The following is a 12,261-nucleotide window of genomic DNA, read 5'->3' as shown; positions in this document are numbered from 1 at the left end:
TCTGGAAGAAGCCCAAGAGCAATACCTGAGGAAGGTACCTAAACATGTGTGATGTGCCTCACCGGGATTGTGCAAAGGGGGAACAACTGATTTTCAGGGGTGCTCTTGAAGGTAGCTTAGCTTAATCTGTCGCGAACTTCTCATGCCATAGTCAAACCACTGACCTATTATTTCAGAGTGCGGATACTTCTTAATGTACTGTGTCTTCTTTATGGCAAGGCTCCACTGCATCCCACACTCAAAGTGTAGGCTCTTGAGTTCAGATACTATACTTAGGTTCAAAAAAAAGCCCAAATCGACATTTCTCTTAGGTTTCTTTACCAGCCATTAAAAGTCATATGCCCACTTGTGCATTTGTTTCCCAGCCAGACAGAGAAATTACATGCAGTGAGCTCTGAGGGTGAACTCTTCTCGCCAGGATTGCAGCCTGACCCCTGCAGAGGGAGCTGGCGCAGAGGAGATCCCGCTCTCTCTTCTTTCCCGCTGCCTTGGGCTGCTGGAAAGATTTGCTCTGCGTACAGATGAGCCTTTTCTGTTCCTATTTCCTCAGTTTGAAATGTTGACTCTTTGCTCTCAGATAATCTTTTGATCCTTCTTTGTCTGGGCCACAAACTTGTAAATCATGTCATTCATGTCCTCATGGTTGCCAACTGTATTAATGTTTAAAAATAAAGCAAGCCAGTATATTTTCTTATGGCAGACATCCTGGAGCCCTCTGTTTTGGATGTTATAGGCATCATGCTATACAAGGGCCAACAGAAAATTCCTGAGCATAAAGTGATGGAAACAAATTTATATATAAGATAGCCAGTTTTGTTGTTTTTTTTTTAAAAAAAAAAAAAAAAGAGAAGAAAAGAAAAGGAAAAAAAAGAAGGATTTTGCCAGTTGGGAAACATTTTGGGGCAGCAGATTTTCAAATAAATGGCCCTGATTCAACCAAAACTGCAATGACTCATAGTCGTATCAGTATAACATTTCTCCCTCCCACTGGGCTGTCTTGGCTTTTCCAACTGACTAATAAGAGTATCTGACAGTCGTCTTTATTTCTGATATACTGGAAATGTACTCAAGGATTTCCAAAAACATTTTTAATATAGGCATAGTATTCTCGAAGAGTTCATGGGATCCAGGTGCTATTTGCTAAATAATTCCTTTTTCCCCACTCGTTAAAAAAAAAAACCCAACGAAGTATTTGAAATTAATTTCAGTCACTTAAAAGGATTTGACAGGCATGCTGCTGATGAGACTCAGCTAATTAGTGATGGTTTATTTTCCAGGGACTGTTTATTTTCAATTTGGCAACAGGTAGATATCAAAAAAATTATAATCATGGTGACACATTTCTCTGTGCATACCTGAATAGACACACGTGGGTTTAGACGCGTGGTTCTGGAGTGAACTGGTTGCAGCCCCTGTTGTTGGGTTGCCATACTCTTCCTGTTGTGTAAGATTCCACAATTATGTTTTGCTTTGAGAAACTCATCAACTTCCCTTGCTTGTGACGTGCTTTAAGTTGTGCCAGAGACAAAGATTTTTGTTTTTCTTTAGCATTATTGGAACTATAGGGTATTAAAACTTGCCGCTTGCTTTATACCAGCTGTAATGCTGGGGCAAAGTGTGGGTACTTGATTAAATGACAACTGCACGTGAACATCCCAGAAGCTGAAGCCCAAACTGCTCAAGCAGCAGCAGAAAGAGCAGTAGGAAGGCAAGACCTGGAAACCCCTGGCAGCTCAGAGCAGCAGAAATGCTTGAGGAAAGGCATCTGGAGAGGCCACTTCTCTGACTAACCTCAGTACCCAAGTGTATCAGAGGTGAGGACCACTTGAGGCATGAACTCTCCTGATTTCTGGGATGTGAACGGAAAGCCATAGCAGGCTTCCTGCTGATCGTCCCTTCAAATTCAGGATGTCACAGCCGTGGTGCATCCTCTCAGCCCCATCAAGGAAGAGTTTTCGGTTGCAGGCCAGTTTTCTGTTCAGCAGCAGTGCTGCTGCTTGGCAGTGCAGTGCAGGACTGAGTAATGGTGCTTTGTTCAGCTGTGGTGGTATCTGATGGCTGCACAAAACAGCATTTATTTGTCCTTTTATTTCTTTAAACACATTCTTACACACTACATTTTGCTGCTTTAAAATTGTGTTGTTTGCATTGTGGACTCATGCGTGCAAATTCAGGATATGCAAGTTTTCAGTATCTTGCAGAACCTTATATATGTTTATATATTAGATTGATCTTTAAATGCATAAATATGCACTAAGGTTTCCAGAAGAATTTGCCCTGTTCAGAGCACAGAGGAATGTAAATAGCTCTTGCGCATCTTTGTGTGTCCTAGTAGTTTCACTTGCATAAATATCCAGCAATGAACCCATAATTAACAAGCTAAACTTCCCAGAGTGTGCAAGCCGTTCCTGCACAAGTAAATAATTGCAGAGCAAACTTACTAAATGTGCGTTTAATTTAACCACTATATGGTACGTGCACCATCGAGAATTACAGGACAGAGGAATATCCCTGTGAAAGTTTGTTTCAGCAAGCTGGGATTTGAAGGATAACTAGTTAGTTGAATCAGTCATGAGTTCATCAGATCAAAACCATACTTGTGGGATGTTTTGATTCAAAGAGCACATACTCGTGTGCAGCAGAGGCTGGGAAAAAAAACTCCAACCTAAATTTACTGCAATTTTGGTTTTCATAGTAGCTTGCATTTGGATTTTGGACTTAATTTCATTTACCCAGAACAATCAGAAAACTTTACACCTAGGGGAGTTTTTACACAGCTTGCAGCATCTTCCTGTCGTCTTCACTGTGGTATGATGTTTGGTTAAAGAGGATTGAAAAGGAAAGTTCACTGAGTGCGATATTCTAATTAAAACAGGAGTATCGTCTAGGAGCACTTCTGCTTCCAGGTTCTTTCCCTGGCATCAGCTGAAAACGTGAGCTTGCCCTTGGCGTAAATTAAGTGCCTCTCTGCCTTCTGTAGATACTCGGTACTACTTTAGGCGAGTCACCTCATCTCAGTGTTTCAGTTCTTTATTTATATTACAGAGCTAATATGCTGCTTCTCCCCTTCATTGACTTTCACATCTGTTTTATCTCCACCCAACAGAGCTCTGAGTTGGTCTTTTTTCCTGGCTCTATTTTAAAAAAGAGCCTTGCTTGGTGGTGGTCCCATCTCAGGTGGTGCCCCTAACCATTGCTATAATAAATCGATCTAACAATAAATAATATTTTCCCACAATCCCCCATATTTCTAGAGGATTTTACACTGTATCTGTGCACTCAATAGTGAAAAAAGATCCTGCCTGCAATATTTCAACTGACTCATAAACATTTAATCAAAATTTATGGCGATAACCATAACCCTGATGTAGTCTGAGGCCTTTCTGCTGTGAATTCATTCAGTTCAGTAGTATTTCAATGGATGTTTTTCAGGGGTTTTATAGTCTCTAAAAATCGAGGTTTTAAATTAAATATGAAAATAGAATATGTTCAACATATTATATTCAGTTTATTTTTTGTTTTGCTTGTCTTTTACTGCCCATGCAGTTTCTGTTTCCAGTATGTCAGCCTTTTCTGTGACTGTGCTTCATATGCCTTGATGGGAGGTTGGATGCTTTGATGTTGACAAAGCCTCGGGCGATGGACCAGCATCTGATCGGGTACAGTGACGGGGGCCTGAGTGTGTCGGATAAAGCCACACAAAGGGGACAGGTTTATCGCTGCTTGTGGAGCGGGGCACCACGTCTACCTCAACAGACCCTGAAGGCAGCATTGGAGCTCAAATGCTCAAGAACATGCCAGGAAGTTTCCAGCAAGCTTTCAATAGATGAGGCAAGCCAGCAAGTTAAACATATTTAGGTTTTTGGTTGAACTCCGCGTGGACTGATGTGTCAGGTGAAGAATCCTGCCCACCAGCAGGGCTTTCCCTAGAGAAAGCAAACTGCACAAGTGATCGCAGGAGCTGAAGTACAGCAGATAGATGAGCTTTGTCCTCCCATGTCCTTCCCTGGAGATGTTCAAGACCAGGCTGGATGGGGCTTTGTGCAACCTGGTCTAGTGGGAGGTGTCCCTGCCCAGGGCAGGGGGGGTTGGAACTCAATGATCTTTAAGGTCCCTTCCAAGCTTAACTTTTCCGTGATTCTATGAAGGCATGTCCTTCACCTAAGCTGGTTGTCATCCAGGTCAGTCCCAGGAATCTGCTGGGCCAAGCTTGGGCCCTTGTATAGATTCGGGATTCTTTGCTGGTCCAAAAGAGCTGCATTATCAGGACTCTGAAGGTGTCCTAGAGACTCCCTCTCCTCCTGCCATCAAAAGTGGTTTGGTTCCTCCTGAGATGGAACCGGGGAGAAGTGTTACACCTGCTCCCTGCAGCAGTACTTGGAGTTGTGGCATGATGGGGTGGACAGTTCTACTGAAGCAATTCTGTGTGTGTTGATTTTTAAAACCTTTCTTCTCTGGTATTACTTGCTGGGTATTTACTCATTCCATAGCATCCTGATGGTGGCAGGTTGCATTTTTACCAGTGCAAATCACAGAATCATATTTAGTAGTGCAGCCCTCTGAAAGGTGTGGGGTGAAAAATAGTATGATTACATCATCAAGGCTTATTTGTTATTATCACTAAATAAATGAAAGAACAGCAAAATTATTTTTTTAAATTAATTATCTTTTTTTTTCCCCCAGCTTAATTAACCAATCAAATTTAACTGCCTTTTCGTTTAACCCCAAACAATGACATACAGATGCAATCTGTAGGATAGCTGAATTCTGGTTTCCACTGGCATCAGTGAAACTTCTACTAATTTAGTGAAGATACCATATGGTCTGTAGCTCTTTGCTTTCCTTCTTAGACAGAATAATGTCACTTGACAAGAACAATGGGGATTTCCAATGGATGGAAGACAGCTTAGAGAACTGAAGGAGTGAAGTGTTTAATTAATGTGAACCTGAAGAAAAATAGTAAGTTGAGCATTCATTGTATATGAAACTTCTTTAAAAATCAGCTGTTTTCCTAAATGGTAGCAAGAATGTGTCATGGTGCTTAAAAACCTGTAATCCTTTATTGTCAAGATCTGTATGGCAACCAAACTACTGGACTTTTGGCCTTTGTTCCTGAGGCAACGAGGCTAAAATGGTAACACCCTCTGGCTTTCCTCCTCAAGCTTTAAAACTCATTGAAAAATTTCAGCCAGATTTAGCAGAAGAGCAGAATTCTGGAATTGGTGTCAGAAAGTCTGCAGTGCAGGCAGTGACTGTGTGATAGCTTGGCTTGCTAATTGCTTACTGAAAGCATTAGCATTTGTAAAGCTATTGAGTGTTAATTTCGCTTTATGATTTCAATTTGTGTTTATTTTTCAAACAGAAATTAATTTTCCCTGGGCTTTTTTAAAGTACATAGGTACACACAAGCCAAAGTAGTATGTACTGTTTGCTACTATTAGAAAGGAAACTAACCTTGGGGAAAAAAAAATATTTTTTTTATATATATACATATATATATATTTTCTCACAAGGTGGGACCTCTGTTCCTGTTTGCACTCACTATTGGGAGATGTGAAAAAAATATTGTGAGGAGTCGTACGCGTGAAGTATTAATTCTGTCAATTCGTTTTCTTGAATCTCTGGTAGAGAATCATCCTGCCCTCTGTTGACTCTGAAGTACACTGCAAACTGGGAAATTCATACCAGTTAACGACCTGAATTAATCTTGCTCGCCTATATAGGTTCACTCCTGCTACTTTCTGCTGCCGAGAGCAGTGCGCAGATGTTCTTTCATGCTAATTCTTCAAGAGAAAAAAAATGTGCTTCATTTCTTCTCACCCAGGCGTTAGTCAGTTTGAGTAGCAAATCGCTATTGTGTGCCTAGTTCCTAACTCAATTTTGACTGCTCCTCGTTCTCATCCGTAACACAGTTGTGTTTTTTTTCTTGAAGAGCAGTGTTTAGGTATTTTTTTTCTGATGTAGTGTAGTACCTCAGTCGGCAAGGAGTTAATTTTAATGTCATTATGAATGAACGCTTTGAAACACGGGTTTTGAAGGCTTTTTCTCAGGTTTTAATAATTTGCTATTTTATTAAAAAAAAAAAAAGATTTTTTTTTTTTTTTTACTCAACAGGAGTTTTATTCCACACAGCATTTCTGTCATAAATATATCCCAGTACATCTAAACAGACAGTCCCAGTCGCTGATTTGCATAGTTGCAGCCAAAACATTTCCAATTTGGTACTGATATTACTAAGCAGTATCACTCTCTCTTATAAAAATATTTGTTGCTACCAACTGACATACTCCTTATGCTGCACAGTTTCCTGGTGGAAGCTTCCATCTTTCCTAATCTTACTTGCATGATGGTTTTTCTAAACCGTTGCTGATGAACTGGACAGTGCTGGAAGATTTATCGACTGATGTGTAGTAAGATACAATATTACTTTATCATATTTTAGGCTAGATTATACATGTACATTTTTAATACAAATGATGAACCACAGGATAATCAGACAGATGCAAAACAATATACAGTATGAGGAAGTACTTACACTTTATTTTTACTTCTTACACGTGTTTCTCTACAGCTCAAATTATCCCTTGACTAGTGGAAGACAATCTGTTGATTGAAACCTAGGCTACTTTTCTCTTTCTCAAGGCCCAATTTAGACTAGATTTCAAAAACTAAATAAACAACAGTCTGCCTGCCCATTAAAAAGGAGCGTGTCAGGTTTCTGTGTATTTAAGTCTTTTAAATAATCTCCACTTAACCGTTCGCGAGGGGCCGTGTAATCTTTAAGGACTTAACATTGCTGTCGCCTTTTGGCCCAGAGTGATGGGGATGTGCTTGGGTGTTGCAGGGTGGGAGGGATTTGCTCACTGACATACAGCTGCAGGTAAACCATCAGCCTGTACTCTATGCTACTGGCACTATGTATGTTTATACATATATATATATATGTATGTTTAAAAATTGCCTACACCGGCACGTTTGTTAATACAAAACCCGTAACAGATGTGCTGACTGGTTAAATACAGATTTTAAGTGGAATAAGCTGTCCCTCTACAAATTGTCTGTATTACAAAGTTTAGCAAAGGCATTGCGAACATTGGGTGTACTGAAGATGTGCGTGACCCCCGTGCGTTACAGCTTTGCACCGCTCTGTTCCCCACACTCCGGGGCCCCGCAGGACTCTCCTGCCGCTGTGCTCCTGCTGCCTGTGGTGGCCACTCCAGGTCCTCGGGAAGAAAACTGACACTTCATAGAATCATAGAATAGAATCATAGAATGGCTAGAGTTGGAAAGGACCTCAAAGATCATCGAGTTCCAACCCCCCTGCCATGGGCAGGGACACCTCTCACTAGAGCAGGTTGCTCAAAGCCCCATCCAGCCTGGCCTTGAACACCTCCCGGGATGGGGCATCCACAGCTTCTCTGGGCAACCTGTTCCAGTGCCTCACCACCCTCACTGTAAAGAATTTCTTCCTTATATCTAATCTAAATCTCTTCTCTTCCAATTTAAAACCATTGCCCCTTAAGGGCACTTAGAGGATTACAGGTAGGAAAACCTGTGCAGGAGGGGGGTTCCCAGTGTGCTGGGATGAATTGGGGAAAAAAGCCCAGAGAGGGGAAGGTTAACAGACCCCACAGTGCGAGGAGAAACTGAGAGCTGGATGTGACAAGGGAGGCATTGAAGGAGGGGTCCTATGTGGCAGAGGTGTCGCAGTGGTCTCCTGGGCAGGGACACTGGCCCTGTGACTGGAAGCTGTAGGATTGCAGGTTGGGACTGGCCAGACTGGGGAGGAGAGAAATCCACTGCAACACTTCTCTGCAGGTGGAACATAGAGTAGCCATTCTTGGATCGCTGTAAGTGCTGTGCACCGCTGACCTCTGCTTAAGGACCAAAGTCATGTCACAGACGATGTCCCACATCAGCAACTGAGAGGAGTGGCTCCTCTTTGCTTCCAGTGCTTTTCCTCCTCTTCTGCACTTCTGCTCTGGTGGGTCAGTAACCTGCTGCACGTCTTGCCTGACTTGGCAAAAGTCTCTCTGGACTCAAATTTGAGTCTCTTTGGACTCAAATTCAACATGTGGCTGCAGAATCAGAGGAAAACCTGTAAGGAAATGTCAAGAACCTGGAAAGAAATGTCCTTATCTGCATTGCTATTCCACGTGAGTGAAGACTACGTAACGGTCAAAGAGGAGAGAGTAAAAGATGTGATAGAGCGGTGACTGCTGTGAGCAAATGTGTCACAAGTTCTGTAGAAAAAACTCAGCACGTCGAGGTGTGGTTAAAGATTCAGTTACAGCAGCCATGCACAAGGGTATTAAAATGAAAGTTGCGCCGTCGAGATTAATCTGGTATTTCCTGCCTTTTTAATCAGACCTTTTAAAGTGCGTGTGAGTCGCTGTGTATGTGTGGTCACACACTGGTGCGCAGGCGTGTATCGTTATATCACCGTGTCTGCATTGAATCACTATAAATCACGAGCATTTTATGCGCTAAAGCCAAAGAATATTCACAAACTCAAAATCTCCAGAGAAAAGTATAGAATTTTTACATGAGATTTTTACTCTTGCAATGATTTTAAAGATATCAGTAGACACATCTGGCTCAGGATGTTGTTGAGCTGAAAATAGTTGGAGGCTGGGGAAACCGTGTGTTTGTTCTGTTATTACTCTTTCCTGGGTACCTGCGCATGAGGCACTGGATCAGGCTGGGTACAGGGAAAGATGAACCTGTGCTCTGCCCCAGGACATCCATTCCTGTGTCACCGTAACTTAATACTGTAAAGTAAATAAAGGCAAATTCATTGAAATAGTTTTGAAGTTTTAATGCCAGCACTGCGGATACCTTAAAAATAAAAAATGCCCCCAATAAAATAACTATTTATGCTTATCAAAGAGAAGCGGAGCATCTTGCATTTCTTTTTCAGGACTCAAATTTAAGAAAATTATGTTTTAATTTAATTGTAGTTTTGGAAAAGATAACTTAAAAGGAGGAAGATTTGAGACATCATTCAACTTTTCATGAAAAGGTCTGGAAATAGCAGCCTGTGAAGATAGTGCTGCAATGCTTAGGCTGCCCTATTGGTATGGCTGGCTCTGCTTTGCCATGGGGGAATATTGGGCTCGGTCAGGCAGGTGGTCACTGAAGAGACATTTTTGGCTTTTGGTTCAGTACTTCAGATCCAGACTCTAATCTTTGCAGGTGTGGAATTTCTTTGAATCTTTGGCACTTTACTAATTTAAAAATAGCTAAACTGAAGGGGTTTTTTGGGTTGGTTTTTTTTTTTTCCCCTTAAATGTTCATTGAAAAAATTGCTGCTGAACTGAGTCTTTACGTGCTGTATTTCAGCCCCAAGCAGATTTTTACGGCTGAGTAATAAACCCCTGGAAATGGGGTTTTATAATGGAAAATGCAACTTAACCTTAAGTAGAACAGCACCTTACAATAACACATATTTGGAACCTACAAAATCCCTTGCTCCCAAGGGTGGTGTTATAGTGAAAAGGAGTGTAATAACAGTTTAATTTATCATAAATACATAACATATTTTATGATGATTTGATTGTGTTGAAAAATTTCACCTTATAGATTTTAATAAAGCAACCTACCGGTAAACTTATTGCAGTTGGCTTTCTTTTCCTTTGACTAGGGGTCTCGGCAGAGTGAAGCATAAATGACTTACTTTTAGAAGCTGGTTAATAAAAAATAGATTTCCTTTCCCTTTGACTTGTTTATGAAGCTGAAAAATGACTAGGCAGGTCACTGGTGTGTGGCAGAGCTAATTTCTACGGTTCTTCAACTGGCAACAAGTAAAACATTATTGTTAGGCTGAATAATCCATTTTCCTTTGTGAACGTGAAATGCAATAAACCATCTAATACATATATCAAAACCAGGAAAATTCCCATCTTCTGCAAAATGGGAGAAAGAGGTAAATGTGGATTATGCTTCCTTTTGGGTGAACTGGTCACCAGGAGTGTCTCGTACAAGGGACGGATCTTAGTTTGCAGTGGTGTGGCGAGAGCTGTGTTTCTTGCCGTACTCTGCCTAAATTGAAGTGGCCCAAATCAAAGCAGAATTCATGTAGACAGTGTCCTTGCTCAGCAACCAACCTGACATTCGTGATACGTTCCTAATGAAATAAGGATGTTGAATTTTCAGCTTTTTTTGGTCTTCCCATCCTCTACAATTTATAAATTAGAAATTGAGCAGGGGGAGTTTTTATTTTCCTGTGCATCGTTGTGTTTCATTATTAGGTTGGTCTTATCTAAGTTACAATACTTTAGAGGAGAAATAGAGGTGTTATTTGACTTAATTTTTTGTTTGGGAACCATTAGGATTGTTTTAATTAAACTTGGGAGGACTTCTGTATCAAGCATGTGTTGTACACTGACACTGTATACTGATAATAAAAATAATAATTACAAAAATGCTTTTTATGTAAAGTTATGGTGCTTATAGATGAAATGTGATACTGTATGCCAAGACCTTAAAACTGTGGGCAAAAGTTATCTAAAATGAATTGATTAAACACCATAGTTCTGAAATAGAACTCCTATTGAACATCTAGAGAACCAGAAATAAATGGTATTGCTTGTTGTTTTTCAACCATTTTTCTGAGAGCCCTTTCCTGAGAAGCCAGGAATCTCTCCAAGAGATTCTTAAAATGCCATTCCTACAAAATGTGAATGCGAACTGATTGTTATTGGTTTTACTGGAATGTGAATTGGATTGATGACCAGTAATAGATTATGTGCTTGATAACATAAAGTTCTAGTATATGACTAGTTGTTATATGTGCATATAACATGATGTTATAGTATAGATCTAGAACTAAGTGAATGATGAATTAGATATTACCAGAATGTCACATCTTTGCATTTTTGTTGCAAAATATTGTTTTAGTCTGCACTTGTAAATGATTTTGATCCTCTTTCCTCTATAATAATGAAATGAAAATTACAGTAGATAAAAATAACATGAAGTCAGAATGTTTCCAATTAGGATTTATAGCCTACGTCTGAAAACGTTTGGCCTATGGGCTTTCGTAGCAGTTTTTTGGTTTGTTTTGGTTGGGGTTTTTTGTTGCATTATGCTAATCACTTCCTTTCTCCCTTGACTCCTACAAAGATTGATTTTATTGTAATTCGCACAACCAGAGACACAAAGAATTTACTAACAAAGCTGAACGGCTAGGCAGAGCCAGATCTTTTCTTGTTTGTTTGTTTGTTTGTTTGTTTTTTTAAATATGCTGGAAGATGGTTTGAGTGTGCCATGAAACCCACAGCTATTTCTTCAGTCAGTTTGTGATCAGGCAAGGGAGCACAAATGAGTTGCTGGGAAATATTTCAGTTAATATTTTCTTTTCAGTGGTAGTGGATGGCAGTCCCCTGAAAAGTGATCTTTTAGAAGACAGTGCATAATAAACCTCCAGGCCTAAATTGTAACTTGACCTGAGAAAAATCACAGCAGTTTGAAAAATGCTAATAATGATTCTTTGAAATTGCTTCACTGCCTAGTGCTTAGCAAGTTTCACTGCAAATTTCAAAGGCAGAAAAATGGGAAAAAAGAGACAGAAAAGGAAAGAAAAAAACCAAGTTGAGATTGCTGTACAGTAGAATCGGTACAAAGCTAAGACACTAAGAAAACTGCTTACCCTTCTCCTGATATTTGACTTTGTGGTACAAAAATTTGCTCTTCCTTTGTCATAAAAAAATGGTATCTTTTGACCAGTAATTTTTATATAAAATAAAAACTATTGTCTCTGGATTCAGTGCACCTTCTCTTCATCAAGTTGACTGGAGCATTAGAAATGACCTGAACCTGGGTCAGGATGTTTCCAGCATTTGTCTGGGAATATTAATTAGCTCCTGCAAATTGTGTACACTCATTTTGAATAATATCAGCGTTTTTTGATGCTCAGGATTCAAATAATTTTTGACGCAAAGGCAAGGTCGAACTGCAGTAGTCGAACTGCACTGTGCCTCGGATGTCCCCTGTGAATGCAGCTGTGTGCTCAGTTGTAACCCTGTAGAGCCAGGGCTTAGGTTATTCTACAGCATCTGCAGAATAACCATTCATTCCTGCCGTCCCTGTGGCAGAGAGATGTCACGTAAACCCAAACTCCTTCCCATCTATCGTTTAGTTTCATTGCCTGTAGGCCCTTTTTTGTTTTGTTTTCAAGTCCTTTCACTTAAGCCCTAAGCAATCTATTACTTAATTTCTTGCTCTTAGCTCCCTTTTTCTCATTTGCTCTCATCCTCTTCA

Source organism: Numenius arquata, chromosome 7 (genome assembly GCF_964106895.1).
Source record: "Numenius arquata chromosome 7, bNumArq3.hap1.1, whole genome shotgun sequence".
Lineage (NCBI taxonomy): Eukaryota > Metazoa > Chordata > Aves > Charadriiformes > Scolopacidae > Numenius > Numenius arquata.
This window is presented reverse-complemented; position numbering follows the sequence as displayed.